General features: G+C 52.1%; 19 non-coding genes across 19 annotated transcripts; 12 read left to right on the top strand and 7 right to left on the bottom strand.

Moving 5' to 3' along the window:
• Positions 1-422: 422 nt before the first annotated feature.
• Positions 423-505, bottom strand: TRNAL-UAA (transfer RNA leucine (anticodon UAA)). The gene has a single exon. It is a non-coding gene; the product is annotated as a tRNA-Leu (tRNA).
• A 243-nt stretch (positions 506-748) lies between these two features.
• Positions 749-820, top strand: TRNAE-UUC (transfer RNA glutamic acid (anticodon UUC)). The gene has a single exon. It is a non-coding gene; the product is annotated as a tRNA-Glu (tRNA).
• Positions 821-1,438: 618 nt separating this feature from the next.
• Positions 1,439-1,510, top strand: TRNAE-CUC (transfer RNA glutamic acid (anticodon CUC)). Its single transcript has one exon. It is a non-coding gene; the product is annotated as a tRNA-Glu (tRNA).
• A 1,082-nt stretch (positions 1,511-2,592) lies between these two features.
• TRNAL-UAA (transfer RNA leucine (anticodon UAA)) lies at positions 2,593-2,675 on the bottom strand. The gene has a single exon. It is a non-coding gene; the product is annotated as a tRNA-Leu (tRNA).
• Positions 2,676-2,918: 243 nt separating this feature from the next.
• On the top strand, positions 2,919-2,990 carry TRNAE-UUC (transfer RNA glutamic acid (anticodon UUC)). Its single transcript has one exon. It is a non-coding gene; the product is annotated as a tRNA-Glu (tRNA).
• Positions 2,991-3,608: 618 nt separating this feature from the next.
• Positions 3,609-3,680, top strand: TRNAE-CUC (transfer RNA glutamic acid (anticodon CUC)). Its single transcript has one exon. It is a non-coding gene; the product is annotated as a tRNA-Glu (tRNA).
• A 1,082-nt stretch (positions 3,681-4,762) lies between these two features.
• On the bottom strand, positions 4,763-4,845 carry TRNAL-UAA (transfer RNA leucine (anticodon UAA)). Its single transcript has one exon. It is a non-coding gene; the product is annotated as a tRNA-Leu (tRNA).
• Positions 4,846-5,778: 933 nt separating this feature from the next.
• On the top strand, positions 5,779-5,850 carry TRNAE-CUC (transfer RNA glutamic acid (anticodon CUC)). Its single transcript has one exon. It is a non-coding gene; the product is annotated as a tRNA-Glu (tRNA).
• A 1,082-nt stretch (positions 5,851-6,932) lies between these two features.
• On the bottom strand, positions 6,933-7,015 carry TRNAL-UAA (transfer RNA leucine (anticodon UAA)). The gene has a single exon. It is a non-coding gene; the product is annotated as a tRNA-Leu (tRNA).
• A 243-nt stretch (positions 7,016-7,258) lies between these two features.
• Positions 7,259-7,330, top strand: TRNAE-UUC (transfer RNA glutamic acid (anticodon UUC)). The gene has a single exon. It is a non-coding gene; the product is annotated as a tRNA-Glu (tRNA).
• Positions 7,331-7,948: 618 nt separating this feature from the next.
• TRNAE-CUC (transfer RNA glutamic acid (anticodon CUC)) lies at positions 7,949-8,020 on the top strand. The gene has a single exon. It is a non-coding gene; the product is annotated as a tRNA-Glu (tRNA).
• Positions 8,021-9,114: 1,094 nt separating this feature from the next.
• TRNAL-UAA (transfer RNA leucine (anticodon UAA)) lies at positions 9,115-9,197 on the bottom strand. The gene has a single exon. It is a non-coding gene; the product is annotated as a tRNA-Leu (tRNA).
• Positions 9,198-9,440: 243 nt separating this feature from the next.
• Positions 9,441-9,512, top strand: TRNAE-UUC (transfer RNA glutamic acid (anticodon UUC)). The gene has a single exon. It is a non-coding gene; the product is annotated as a tRNA-Glu (tRNA).
• A 618-nt stretch (positions 9,513-10,130) lies between these two features.
• Positions 10,131-10,202, top strand: TRNAE-CUC (transfer RNA glutamic acid (anticodon CUC)). The gene has a single exon. It is a non-coding gene; the product is annotated as a tRNA-Glu (tRNA).
• A 1,082-nt stretch (positions 10,203-11,284) lies between these two features.
• On the bottom strand, positions 11,285-11,367 carry TRNAL-UAA (transfer RNA leucine (anticodon UAA)). Its single transcript has one exon. It is a non-coding gene; the product is annotated as a tRNA-Leu (tRNA).
• Positions 11,368-11,610: 243 nt separating this feature from the next.
• TRNAE-UUC (transfer RNA glutamic acid (anticodon UUC)) lies at positions 11,611-11,682 on the top strand. Its single transcript has one exon. It is a non-coding gene; the product is annotated as a tRNA-Glu (tRNA).
• Positions 11,683-12,300: 618 nt separating this feature from the next.
• On the top strand, positions 12,301-12,372 carry TRNAE-CUC (transfer RNA glutamic acid (anticodon CUC)). The gene has a single exon. It is a non-coding gene; the product is annotated as a tRNA-Glu (tRNA).
• A 1,082-nt stretch (positions 12,373-13,454) lies between these two features.
• TRNAL-UAA (transfer RNA leucine (anticodon UAA)) lies at positions 13,455-13,537 on the bottom strand. The gene has a single exon. It is a non-coding gene; the product is annotated as a tRNA-Leu (tRNA).
• Positions 13,538-13,780: 243 nt separating this feature from the next.
• Positions 13,781-13,852, top strand: TRNAE-UUC (transfer RNA glutamic acid (anticodon UUC)). The gene has a single exon. It is a non-coding gene; the product is annotated as a tRNA-Glu (tRNA).
• Positions 13,853-13,913: the final 61 nt, after the last annotated feature.

Raw genomic sequence — 13,913 nt, forward strand, 5'->3', positions numbered from 1 at the left:
GAAACTCTGCTCAATTTCTTTCCCAGAGGCCTGTGGAGAACCCTTTGCACGTTTGAGCCAGCCGGGCCTGCATCAGCAGATCCTGCTCCACTGGGAAGGGAGAGCCTGTAGGCGTAAATCAAAAAAAGGGGAGAAATCTGCAAATTCTAGCGGCAGACCCATGTTGCCCAGGAAGCAATCAGTTTCTCCTACTCCCTATAGTGGAAAAAGACATAGGAGGTGTATTTCTCTAGGCAGGGGCTCTGTGTAGATGGCACTTCATTGCTCTGGGAAGCATCCATGCTGGTGGAAGAGTAGCAGCAGACTCCACACCTGAGGCTTGAATGGGGACCGTTGGGGAGGGGCAGTGGGAGGCCGAGGAGGGCGGAGGAAAATGCTTTTCAAAAGCATCTGCACGTTCCTACAAACCTGCTGAAAACCCATACCAGGAATGGGGCTCGAGCCCATGCGGACAAACGTCCATTGGATCTTAAGTCCAACGCCTTAACCACTCGGCCACCCTGGTGAGACCCAAGGATTTACTTTCTTCAACTACCTTTTTATGCTTGCTGCTGTAGCACCAGCTGTCCAGCAAGAGGTGATTGCAGAGTTAAAAGGCTTTTGCAGGAGGTTAAAAGTAATTGCTTATAACAAACACACTGTGTGACACCTAACTTTCTCCCACTCGGACTTTACCGTTAATTTTTATATTGGAGTTAGCTTAGTCACAATAAGGGGGTGAGCAAGGCAGGCACACTAGAGCATCTACTCCCTGGTGGTCTAGTGGCTAGGATTCGGCGCTTTCACCGCCGTGGCCCCGGTTCGATTCCCGGTCAGGGAAGATCCCTCTAAAGCATAGATTGCTTAATTTGTCTGTGTATCTTTTTTAAAAGAAGGTCTTTAAAAAGGCACCCCTCCCAATAGATGAAAGCGGAGGAATGGGGCTTGTTCTCCTGTGCCCCAGGTTGCTTTGCCCCCATTGACCTAAGCCACCTTTGTGCGCACGCAGTCCCCCACCCAGTCAGGTGCTCTATGTTGGCGTGAAGTGCAGTACCAGCTCAACAGAAAGGTATATTGCTGGAAAACCCTGCTGTGATGCATACATCTACTTTGGAGCACTCTTCTCCTTTGCACTCTTGAATCGCTTAAGCTCAATGTATTCTTCCAGCAAGCTGAATAACGAGATAGGTGAGAGAAGGTGTACCAGCTGTCTGTGCGCCATCAGCAGCCACTAGGTGTCCCTCTTGGGTTTTCCCGGGGATCCTGATTGTGCAGGAATTCATCGGTTCAGTAGCAAGGGGGAGAGGATGGCCTGTGCCTGGAAGTGACAGGCAGTCTGGTGGCATCATGAGGATTAAGTTCCGATTCATATTTGCTGTAGAATAAAATATGTTTTCAGCCCCCATGAGCTTTGTCACTCGGAGAGCAGTGTATGAACTTTTGCTGCACGGCTCTGGGCTCCCTGGTGGTCTAGTGGTTAGGATTCGGCGCTCTCACTGCCGCGGCCCGGGTTCGATTCCCGGTCAGGGAAAAGTCCCTCTTCTGACCTTGAAAGCTTTTCCTTCCCGTAGGTCAGGGCGTCTCAAAATGAAGTTGCTTTTCTGACTCACAATTTGCCTAGCATGACGCAGTATCGCTCAAAATATGATTTTCGCAAGGTTCCTTTAGAGCTGCTTCCCATGGTGGGAGGCAAGGCTCTTGAGCAAGTGAGATCCTGTATTCCGAGGCGCGCTTCCTTTTGTAGGCTTCTGACCCCATGGCCTGTGGCAGGTAGTCCTCCTTTGACTGGGCCGCAGGCTTTGTCTCCAAATGGCGTCCTGGACCCACTGCAACCCACCTGTTTGCTAAAACGGAAGTCTGCCTCTGGGTAAGAAAAAGCTGAGCTGCACGTACGGAAAGCGGCAGAGGCCAGAGGCGGGGAGGGTGTGGCAAGGGCTGCCTGATTTGCATAGTGACCTGTTGCATCTTGGGAATGTACAGGCTTTGGAGCTTAACAGGTACTGCAGGTGTCTGCCTGGCCTGAGAGATGCCTGTCTGGTGCTCCCCTCAGGACACACAGGCCTTCCATTCGAGCATGGAGGGTGAGGGACATGGGTCACCCTCATATACAGGGGTGTGGGCATGGGCAGGATAGGTTGTGGGGGACCCGTCAGGGCATTGCCCGTTCGGAAGGCGAGAGGAGGCGGGGCAGGAAACTCTGCTCAATTTCTTTCCCAGAGGCCTGTGGAGAACCCTTTGCACGTTTGAGCCAGCCGGGCCTGCATCAGCAGATCCTGCTCCACTGGGAAGGGAGAGCCTGTAGGCGTAAATCAAAAAAAGGGGAGAAATCTGCAAATTCTAGCGGCAGACCCATGTTGCCCAGGAAGCAATCAGTTTCTCCTACTCCTTATAGTGGAAAAAGACATAGGAGGTGTATTTCTCTAGGCAGGGGCTCTGTGTAGATGGCACTTCATTGCTCTGGGAAGCATCCATGCTGGTGGAAGAGTAGCAGCAGACTCCACACCTGAGGCTTGAATGGGGACCGTTGGGGAGGGGCAGTGGGAGGCCGAGGAGGGCGGAGGAAAATGCTTTTCAAAAGCATCTGCACGTTCCTACAAACCTGCTGAAAACCCATACCAGGAATGGGGCTTGAGCCCATGCGGACAAACGTCCATTGGATCTTAAGTCCAACGCCTTAACCACTCGGCCACCCTGGTGAGACCCAAGGATTTACTTTCTTCAACTCCCTTTTTATGCTTGCTGCTGTAGCACCAGCTGTCCAGCAAGAGGTGATTGCAGAGTTAAAAGGCTTTTGCAGGAGGTTAAAAGTAATTGCTTATAACAAACACACTGTGTGACACCTAACTTTCTCCCACTCGGACTTTACCGTTAATTTTTATATTGGAGTTAGCTTAGTCACAATAAGGGGGTGAGCAAGGCAGGCACACTAGAGCATCTACTCCCTGGTGGTCTAGTGGCTAGGATTCGGCGCTTTCACCGCCGTGGCCCGGGTTCGATTCCCGGTCAGGGAAGATCCCTCTAAAGCATAGATTGCTTAATTTGTCTGTGTATCTTTTTTAAAAGAAGGTCTTTAAAAAGGCACCCCTCCCAATGGATGAAAGCGGAGGAATGGGGCTTGTTCTCCTGTGCCCCAGGTTGCTTTGCCCCCATTGACCTAAGCCACCTTTGTGCGCACGCAGTCCCCCACCCAGTCAGGTGCTCTATGTTGGCGTGAAGTGCAGTACCAGCTCAACAGAAAGGTAAATTGCTGGAAAACCCTGCTGTGATGCATACATCTACTTTGGAGCACTCTTCTCCTTTGCACTCTTGAATGGCTTAAGCGCAATGTATTCTTCCAGCAAGCTGAATAACGAGATAGGTGAGAGAAGGTGTACCAGCTGTCTGTGCGCCATCAGCAGCCACTAGGTGTCCCTCTTGGGTTTTCCCGGGGATCCTGATTGTGCAGGAATTCATCGGTTCAGTAGCAAGGGGGAGAGGATGGCCTGTGCCTGGAAGTGACAGGCAGTCTGGTGGCATCATGAGGATTAAGTTCCGATTCATATTTGCTGTAGAATAAAATATGTTTTCAGCCCCCATGAGCTTTGTCACTCGGAGAGCAGTGTATGAACTTTTGCTGCACGGCTCTGGGCTCCCTGGTGGTCTAGTGGTTAGGATTCGGCGCTCTCACCGCCGCGGCCCGGGTTCGATTCCCGGTCAGGGAAAAGTCCCTCTTCTGACCTTGAAAGCTTTTCCTTCCCGTAGGTCAGGGCTTCTCAAAATGAAGTTGCTTTTCTGACTCACAATTTGCCTAGCATGACGCAGTATCGCTCAAAATATGATTTTCGCAAGGTTCCTTTAGAGCTGCTTCCCATGGTGGGAGGCAAGGCTCTTGAGCAAGTGAGATCCTGTATTCCGAGGCGCGCTTCCTTTTGTAGGCTTCTGACCCCATGGCCTGTGGCAGGTAGTCCTCCTTTGACTGGGCCGCAGGCTTTGTCTCCAAATGGCGTCCTGGACCCACTGCAACCCACCTGTTTGCTAAAACGGAAGTCTGCCTCTGGGTAAGAAAAAGCTGAGCTGCACGTACGGAAAGCGGCAGAGGCCAGAGGCGGGGAGGGTGTGGCAAGGGCTGCCTGATTTGCATAGTGACCTGTTGCATCTTGGGAATGTACAGGCTTTGGAGCTTAACAGGTACTGCAGGTGTCTGCCTGGCCTGAGAGATGCCTGTCTGGTGCTCCCCTCAGGACACACAGGCCTTCCATTCGAGCATGGAGGGTGAGGGACATGGGTCAGCCTCATATACAGGGGTGTGGGCATGGGCAGGATAGGTTGTGGGGGACCCGTCAGGGCATTGCCCGTTCGGAAGGCGAGAGGAGGCGGGGCAGGAAACTCTGCTCAATTTCTTTCCCAGAGGCCTGTGGAGAACCCTTTGCACGTTTGAGCCAGCCGGGCCTGCATCAGCAGATCCTGCTCCACTGGGAAGGGAGAGCCTGTAGGCGTAAATCAAAAAAAGGGGAGAAATCTGCAAATTCTAGCGGCAGACCCATGTTGCCCAGGAAGCAATCAGTTTCTCCTACTCCCTATAGTGGAAAAAGACATAGGAGGTGTATTTCTCTAGGCAGGGGCTCTGTGTAGATGGCACTTCATTGCTCTGGGAAGCATCCATGCTGGTGGAAGAGTAGCAGCAGACTCCACACCTGAGGCTTGAATGGGGACCGTTGGGGAGGGGCAGTGGGAGGCCGAGGAGGGCGGAGGAAAATGCTTTTCAAAAGCATCTGCACGTTCCTACAAACCTGCTGAAAACCCATACCAGGAATGGGGCTCGAGCCCATGCGGACAAACGTCCATTGGATCTTAAGTCCAACGCCTTAACCACTCGGCCACCCTGGTGAGACCCAAGGATTTACTTTCTTCAACTACCTTTTTATGCTTGCTGCTGTAGCACCAGCTGTCCAGCAAGAGGTGATTGCAGAGTTAAAAGGCTTTTGCAGGAGGTTAAAAGTAATTGCTTATAACAAACACACTGTGTGACACCTAACTTTCTCCCACTCGGACTTTACCGTTAATTTTTATATTGGAGTTAGCTTAGTCACAATAAGGGGGTGAGCAAGGCAGGCACACTAGAGCATCTACTCCCTGGTGGTCTAGTGGCTAGGATTCGACGCTTTCACCGCCGTGGCCCCGGTTCGATTCCCGGTCAGGGAAGATCCCTCTAAAGCATAGATTGCTTAATTTGTCTGTGTATCTTTTTTAAAAGAAGGTCTTTAAAAAGGCACCCCTCCCAATAGATGAAAGCGGAGGAATGGGGCTTGTTCTCCTGTGCCCCAGGTTGCTTTGCCCCCATTGACCTAAGCCACCTTTGTGCGCACGCAGTCCCCCACCCAGTCAGGTGCTCTATGTTGGCGTGAAGTGCAGTACCAGCTCAACAGAAAGGTATATTGCTGGAAAACCCTGCTGTGATGCATACATCTACTTTGGAGCACTCTTCTCCTTTGCACTCTTGAATCGCTTAAGCTCAATGTATTCTTCCAGCAAGCTGAATAACGAGATAGGTGAGAGAAGGTGTACCAGCTGTCTGTGCGCCATCAGCAGCCACTAGGTGTCCCTCTTGGGTTTTCCCGGGGATCCTGATTGTGCAGGAATTCATCGGTTCAGTAGCAAGGGGGAGAGGATGGCCTGTGCCTGGAAGTGACAGGCAGTCTGGTGGCATCATGAGGATTAAGTTCCGATTCATATTTGCTGTAGAATAAAATATGTTTTCAGCCCCCATGAGCTTTGTCACTCGGAGAGCAGTGTATGAACTTTTGCTGCACGGCTCTGGGCTCCCTGGTGGTCTAGTGGTTAGGATTCGGCGCTCTCACCGCCGCGGCCCGGGTTCGATTCCCGGTCAGGGAAAAGTCCCTCTTCTGACCTTGAAAGCTTTTCCTTCCCGTAGGTCAGGGCGTCTCAAAATGAAGTTGCTTTTCTGACTCACAATTTGCCTAGCATGACGCAGTATCGCTCAAAATATGATTTTCGCAAGGTTCCTTTAGAGCTGCTTCCCATGGTGGGAGGCAAGGCTCTTGAGCAAGTGAGATCCTGTATTCCGAGGCGCGCTTCCTTTTGTAGGCTTCTGACCCCATGGCCTGTGGCAGGTAGTCCTCCTTTGACTGGGCCGCAGGCTTTGTCTCCAAATGGCGTCCTGGACCCACTGCAACCCACCTGTTTGCTAAAACGGAAGTCTGCCTCTGGGTAAGAAAAAGCTGAGCTGCACGTACGGAAAGCGGCAGAGGCCAGAGGCGGGGAGGGTGTGGCAAGGGCTGCCTGATTTGCATAGTGACCTGTTGCATCTTGGGAATGTACAGGCTTTGGAGCTTAACAGGTACTGCAGGTGTCTGCCTGGCCTGAGAGATGCCTGTCTGGTGCTCCCCTCAGGACACACAGGCCTTCCATTCGAGCATGGAGGGTGAGGGACATGGGTCACCCTCATATACAGGGGTGTGGGCATGGGCAGGATAGGTTGTGGGGGACCCGTCAGGGCATTGCCCGTTCGGAAGGCGAGAGGAGGCGGGGCAGGAAACTCTGCTCAATTTCTTTCCCAGAGGCCTGTGGAGAACCCTTTGCACGTTTGAGCCAGCCGGGCCTGCATCAGCAGATCCTGCTCCACTGGGAAGGGAGAGCCTGTAGGCGTAAATCAAAAAAAGGGGAGAAATCTGCAAATTCTAGCGGCAGACCCATGTTGCCCAGGAAGCAATCAGTTTCTCCTACTCCTTATAGTGGAAAAAGACATAGGAGGTGTATTTCTCTAGGCAGGGGCTCTGTGTAGATGGCACTTCATTGCTCTGGGAAGCATCCATGCTGGTGGAAGAGTAGCAGCAGACTCCACACCTGAGGCTTGAATGGGGACCGTTGGGGAGGGGCAGTGGGAGGCCGAGGAGGGCGGAGGAAAATGCTTTTCAAAAGCATCTGCACGTTCCTACAAACCTGCTGAAAACCCATACCAGGAATGGGGCTTGAGCCCATGCGGACAAACGTCCATTGGATCTTAAGTCCAACGCCTTAACCACTCGGCCACCCTGGTGAGACCCAAGGATTTACTTTCTTCAACTCCCTTTTTATGCTTGCTGCTGTAGCACCAGCTGTCCAGCAAGAGGTGATTGCAGAGTTAAAAGGCTTTTGCAGGAGGTTAAAAGTAATTGCTTATAACAAACACACTGTGTGACACCTAACTTTCTCCCACTCGGACTTTACCGTTAATTTTTATATTGGAGTTAGCTTAGTCACAATAAGGGGGTGAGCAAGGCAGGCACACTAGAGCATCTACTCCCTGGTGGTCTAGTGGCTAGGATTCGGCGCTTTCACCGCCGTGGCCCGGGTTCGATTCCCGGTCAGGGAAGATCCCTCTAAAGCATAGATTGCTTAATTTGTCTGTGTATCTTTTTTAAAAGAAGGTCTTTAAAAAGGCACCCCTCCCAATGGATGAAAGCGGAGGAATGGGGCTTGTTCTCCTGTGCCCCAGGTTGCTTTGCCCCCATTGACCTAAGCCACCTTTGTGCGCACGCAGTCCCCCACCCAGTCAGGTGCTCTATGTTGGCGTGAAGTGCAGTACCAGCTCAACAGAAAGGTAAATTGCTGGAAAACCCTGCTGTGATGCATACATCTACTTTGGAGCACTCTTCTCCTTTGCACTCTTGAATGGCTTAAGCGCAATGTATTCTTCCAGCAAGCTGAATAACGAGATAGGTGAGAGAAGGTGTACCAGCTGTCTGTGCGCCATCAGCAGCCACTAGGTGTCCCTCTTGGGTTTTCCCGGGGATCCTGATTGTGCAGGAATTCATCGGTTCAGTAGCAAGGGGGAGAGGATGGCCTGTGCCTGGAAGTGACAGGCAGTCTGGTGGCATCATGAGGATTAAGTTCCGATTCATATTTGCTGTAGAATAAAATATGTTTTCAGCCCCCATGAGCTTTGTCACTCGGAGAGCAGTGTATGAACTTTTGCTGCACGGCTCTGGGCTCCCTGGTGGTCTAGTGGTTAGGATTCGGCGCTCTCACCGCCGCGGCCCGGGTTCGATTCCCGGTCAGGGAAAAGTCCCTCTTCTGACCTTGAAAGCTTTTCCTTCCCGTAGGTCAGGGCTTCTCAAAATGAAGTTGCTTTTCTGACTCACAATTTGCCTAGCATGACGCAGTATCGCTCAAAATATGATTTTCGCAAGGTTCCTTTAGAGCTGCTTCCCATGGTGGGAGGCAAGGCTCTTGAGCAAGTGAGATCCTGTATTCCGAGGCGCGCTTCCTTTTGTAGGCTTCTGACCCCATGGCCTGTGGCAGGTAGTCCTCCTTTGACTGGGCCGCAGGCTTTGTCTCCAAATGGCGTCCTGGACCCACTGCAACCCACCTGTTTGCTAAAACGGAAGTCTGCCTCTGGGTAAGAAAAAGCTGAGCTGCACGTACGGAAAGCGGCAGAGGCCAGAGGCGGGGAGGGTGTGGCAAGGGCTGCCTGATTTGCATAGTGACCTGTTGCATCTTGGGAATGTACAGGCTTTGGAGCTTAACAGGTACTGCAGGTGTCTGCCTGGCCTGAGAGATGCCTGTCTGGTGCTCCCCTCAGGACACACAGGCCTTCCATTCGAGCATGGAGGGTGAGGGACATGGGTCACCCTCATATACAGGGGTGTGGGCATGGGCAGGATAGGTTGTGGGGGACCCGTCAGGGCATTGCCCGTTTGGAAGCCCGTTCGGAAGGCGAGAGGAGGCGGGGCAGGAAACTCTGCTCAATTTCTTTCCCAGAGGCCTGTGGAGAACCCTTTGCACGTTTGGGCCAGCCGGGCCTGCATCAGCAGATCCTGCTCCACTGGGAAGGGAGAGCCTGTAGGCGTAAATCAAAAAAAGGGGAGAAATCTGCAAATTCTAGTGGCAGACCCATGTTGCCCAGGAAGCAATCAGTTTCTCCTGCTCCCTATAGTGGAAAAAGACATAGGAGGTGTATTTCTCTAGGCAGGGGCTCTGTGTAGATGGCACTTCATTGCTCTGGGAAGCATCCATGCTGGTAGAAGAGTAGCAGCAGACTCCACACCTGAGGCTTGAATGGGGACTGTTGGGGAGGGGCAGTGGGAGGCCGAGGAGGGCGGAGGAAAATGCTTTTCAAAAGCATCTGCACGTTCCTACAAACCTGCTGAAAACCCATACCAGGAATGGGGCTCGAACCCATGCGGACAAACGTCCATTGGATCTTAAGTCCAACGCCTTAACCACTCAGCCACCCTGGTGAGACCCAAGGATTTACTTTCTTCAACTCCCTTTTTATGCTTGCTGCTGTAGCACCAGCTGTCCAGCAAGAGGTGATTGCAGAGTTAAAAGGCTTTTGCAGGAGGTTAAAAGTAATTGCTTATAACAAACACACTGTGTGACACCTAACTTTCTCCCACTCGGACCTTACCGTTAATTTTTATATTGGAGTTAGCTTAGTCACAATAAGGGGGTGAGCAAGGCAGGCACACTAGAGCATCTACTCCCTGGTGGTCTAGTGGCTAGGATTCGGCGCTTTCACCGCCGCGGCCCGGGTTCGATTCCCGGTCAGGGAAGATCCCTCTAAAGCATAGATTGCTTAATTTGTCTGTGTATCTTTTTTAAAAGAAGGTCTTTAAAAAGGCACCCCTCCCAATAGATGAAAGCGGAGGAATGGGGCTTGTTCTCCTGTGCCCCAGGTTGCTTTGCCCCCATTGACCTAAGCCACCTTTGTGCGCACGCAGTCCCCCACCCAGTCAGGTGCTCTATGTTGGCGTGAAGTGCAGTACCAGCTCAACAGAAAGGTAAATTGCTGGAAAACCCTGCTGTGATGCATACATCTACTTTGGAGCACTCTTCTCCTTTGCACTCTTGAATCGCTTAAGCGCAATGTATTCTTCCAGCAAGCTGAATAACGAGATAGGTGAGAGAAGGTGTACCAGCTGTCTGTGCGCCATCAGCAGCCACTAGGTGTCCCTCTTGTGTTTTCCCGGGGATCCTGATTGTGCAGGAATTCATCGGTTCAGTAGCAAGGGGGAGAGGATGGCCTGTGCCTGGAAGTGACAGGCAGTCTGGTGGCATCATGAGGATTAAGTTCCGATTCATATTTGCTGTAGAATAAAATATGTTTTCAGCCCCCATGAGCTTTGTCACTCGGAGAGCAGTGTATGAACTTTTGCTGCACGGCTCTGGGCTCCCTGGTGGTCTAGTGGTTAGGATTCGGCGCTCTCACCGCCGCGGCCCGGGTTCGATTCCCGGTCAGGGAAAAGTCCCTCTTCTGACCTTGAAAGCTTTTCCTTCCCGTAGGTCAGGGCGTCTCAAAATGAAGTTGCTTTTCTGACTCACAATTTGCCTAGCATGACGCAGTATCGCTCAAAATATGATTTTCGCAAGGTTCCTTTAGAGCTGCTTCCCATGGTGGGAGGCAAGGCTCTTGAGCAAGTGAGATCCTGTATTCCGAGGCGCGCTTCCTTTTGTAGGCTTCTGACCCCATGGCCTGTGGCAGGTAGTCCTCCTTTGACTGGGCCGCAGGCTTTGTCTCCAAATGGCGTCCTGGACCCACTGCAACCCACCTGTTTGCTAAAACGGAAGTCTGCCTCTGGGTAAGAAAAAGCTGAGCTGCACGTACGGAAAGCGGCAGAGGCCAGAGGCGGGGAGGGTGTGGCAAGGGCTGCCTGATTTGCATAGTGACCTGTTGCATCTTGGGAATGTACAGGCTTTGGAGCTTAACAGGTACTGCAGGTGTCTGCCTGGCCTGAGAGATGCCTGTCTGGTGCTCCCCTCAGGACACACAGGCCTTCCATTCGAGCATGGAGGGTGAGGGACATGGGTCAGCCTCATATACAGGGGTGTGGGCATGGGCAGGATAGGTTGTGGGGGACCCGTCAGGGCATTGCCCGTTCGGAAGGCGAGAGGAGGCGGGGCAGGAAACTCTGCTCAATTTCTTTCCCAGAGGCCTGTGGAGAACCCTTTGCACGTTTGAGCCAGCCGGGCCTGCATCAGCAGATCCTGCTCCACTGGGAAGGGAGAGCCTGTAGGCGTAAATCAAAAAAAGGGGAGAAATCTGCAAATTCTAGCGGCAGACCCATGTTGCCCAGGAAGCAATCAGTTTCTCCTACTCCCTATAGTGGAAAAAGACATAGGAGGTGTATTTCTCTAGGCAGGGGCTCTGTGTAGATGGCACTTCATTGCTCTGGGAAGCATCCATGCTGGTGGAAGAGTAGCAGCAGACTCCACACCTGAGGCTTGAATGGGGACCGTTGGGGAGGGGCAGTGGGAGGCCGAGGAGGGCGGAGGAAAATGCTTTTCAAAAGCATCTGCACGTTCCTACAAACCTGCTGAAAACCCATACCAGGAATGGGGCTCGAGCCCATGCGGACAAACGTCCATTGGATCTTAAGTCCAACGCCTTAACCACTCGGCCACCCTGGTGAGACCCAAGGATTTACTTTCTTCAACTACCTTTTTATGCTTGCTGCTGTAGCACCAGCTGTCCAGCAAGAGGTGATTGCAGAGTTAAAAGGCTTTTGCAGGAGGTTAAAAGTAATTGCTTATAACAAACACACTGTGTGACACCTAACTTTCTCCCACTCGGACTTTACCGTTAATTTTTATATTGGAGTTAGCTTAGTCACAATAAGGGGGTGAGCAAGGCAGGCACACTAGAGCATCTACTCCCTGGTGGTCTAGTGGCTAGGATTCGGCGCTTTCACCGCCGTGGCCCCGGTTCGATTCCCGGTCAGGGAAGATCCCTCTAAAGCATAGATTGCTTAATTTGTCTGTGTATCTTTTTTAAAAGAAGGTCTTTAAAAAGGCACCCCTCCCAATAGATGAAAGCGGAGGAATGGGGCTTGTTCTCCTGTGCCCCAGGTTGCTTTGCCCCCATTGACCTAAGCCACCTTTGTGCGCACGCAGTCCCCCACCCAGTCAGGTGCTCTATGTTGGCGTGAAGTGCAGTACCAGCTCAACAGAAAGGTATATTGCTGGAAAACCCTGCTGTGATGCATACATCTACTTTGGAGCACTCTTCTCCTTTGCACTCTTGAATCGCTTAAGCTCAATGTATTCTTCCAGCAAGCTGAATAACGAGATAGGTGAGAGAAGGTGTACCAGCTGTCTGTGCGCCATCAGCAGCCACTAGGTGTCCCTCTTGGGTTTTCCCGGGGATCCTGATTGTGCAGGAATTCATCGGTTCAGTAGCAAGGGGGAGAGGATGGCCTGTGCCTGGAAGTGACAGGCAGTCTGGTGGCATCATGAGGATTAAGTTCCGATTCATATTTGCTGTAGAATAAAATATGTTTTCAGCCCCCATGAGCTTTGTCACTCGTAGAGCAGTGTATGAACTTTTGCTGCACGGCTCTGGGCTCCCTGGTGGTCTAGTGGTTAGGATTCGGCGCTCTCACCGCCGCGGCCCGGGTTCGATTCCCGGTCAGGGAAAAGTCCCTCTTCTGACCTTGAAAGCTTTTCCTTCCCGTAGGTCAGGGCGTCTCAAAATGAAGTTGCTTTTCTGACTCACAATTTGCCTAGCATGACGCAGTATCGCTCAAAATATGATTTTCGCAAGGTTCCTTTAGAGCTGCTTCCCATGGTGGGAGGCAAGGCTCTTGAGCAAGTGAGATCCTGTATTCCGAGGCGCGCTTCCTTTTGTAGGCTTCTGACCCCATGGCCTGTGGCAGGTAGTCCTCCTTTGACTGGGCCGCAGGCTTTGTCTCCAAATGGCGTCCTGGACCCACTGCAACCCACCTGTTTGCTAAAACGGAAGTCTGCCTCTGGGTAAGAAAAAGCTGAGCTGCACGTACGGAAAGCGGCAGAGGCCAGAGGCGGGGAGGGTGTGGCAAGGGCTGCCTGATTTGCATAGTGACCTGTTGCATCTTGGGAATGTACAGGCTTTGGAGCTTAACAGGTACTGCAGGTGTCTGCCTGGCCTGAGAGATGCCTGTCTGGTGCTCCCCTCAGGACACACAGGCCTTCCATTCGAGCATGGAGGGTGAGGGACATGGGTCACCCTCATATACAGGGGTGTGGGCATGGGCAGGATAGGTTGTGGGGGACCCGTCAGGGCATTGCCCGTTCGGAAGGCGAGAGGAGGCGGGGCAGGAAACTCTGCTCAATTTCTTTCCCAGAGGCCTGTGGAGAACCCTTTGCACGTTTGAGCCAGCCGGGCCTGCATCAGCAGATCCTGCTCCACTGGGAAGGGAGAGCCTGTAGGCGTAAATCAAAAAAAGGGGAGAAATCTGCAAATTCTAGCGGCAGACCCATGTTGCCCAGGAAGCAATCAGTTTCTCCTACTCCTTATAGTGGAAAAAGACATAGGAGGTGTATTTCTCTAGGCAGGGGCTCTGTGTAGATGGCACTTCATTGCTCTGGGAAGCATCCATGCTGGTGGAAGAGTAGCAGCAGACTCCACACCTGAGGCTTGAATGGGGACCGTTGGGGAGGGGCAGTGGGAGGCCGAGGAGGGCGGAGGAAAATGCTTTTCAAAAGCATCTGCACGTTCCTACAAACCTGCTGAAAACCCATACCAGGAATGGGGCTTGAGCCCATGCGGACAAACGTCCATTGGATCTTAAGTCCAACGCCTTAACCACTCGGCCACCCTGGTGAGACCCAAGGATTTACTTTCTTCAACTCCCTTTTTATGCTTGCTGCTGTAGCACCAGCTGTCCAGCAAGAGGTGATTGCAGAGTTAAAAGGCTTTTGCAGGAGGTTAAAAGTAATTGCTTATAACAAACACACTGTGTGACACCTAACTTTCTCCCACTCGGACTTTACCGTTAATTTTTATATTGGAGTTAGCTTAGTCACAATAAGGGGGTGAGCAAGGCAGGCACACTAGAGCATCTACTCCCTGGTGGTCTAGTGGCTAGGATTCGGCGCTTTCACCGCCGCGGCCCGGGTTCGATTCCCGGTCAGGGAAGATCCCTCTAAAGCATAGATTGCTTAATTTGTCTGTGTATCTTTTTTAAAAGAAGGTCTTT

This window comes from Lissotriton vulgaris, unplaced genomic scaffold, assembly GCF_964263255.1.
Source record: "Lissotriton vulgaris unplaced genomic scaffold, aLisVul1.2 SCAFFOLD_14665, whole genome shotgun sequence".
Taxonomy (NCBI): Eukaryota; Metazoa; Chordata; class Amphibia; order Caudata; family Salamandridae; genus Lissotriton; species Lissotriton vulgaris.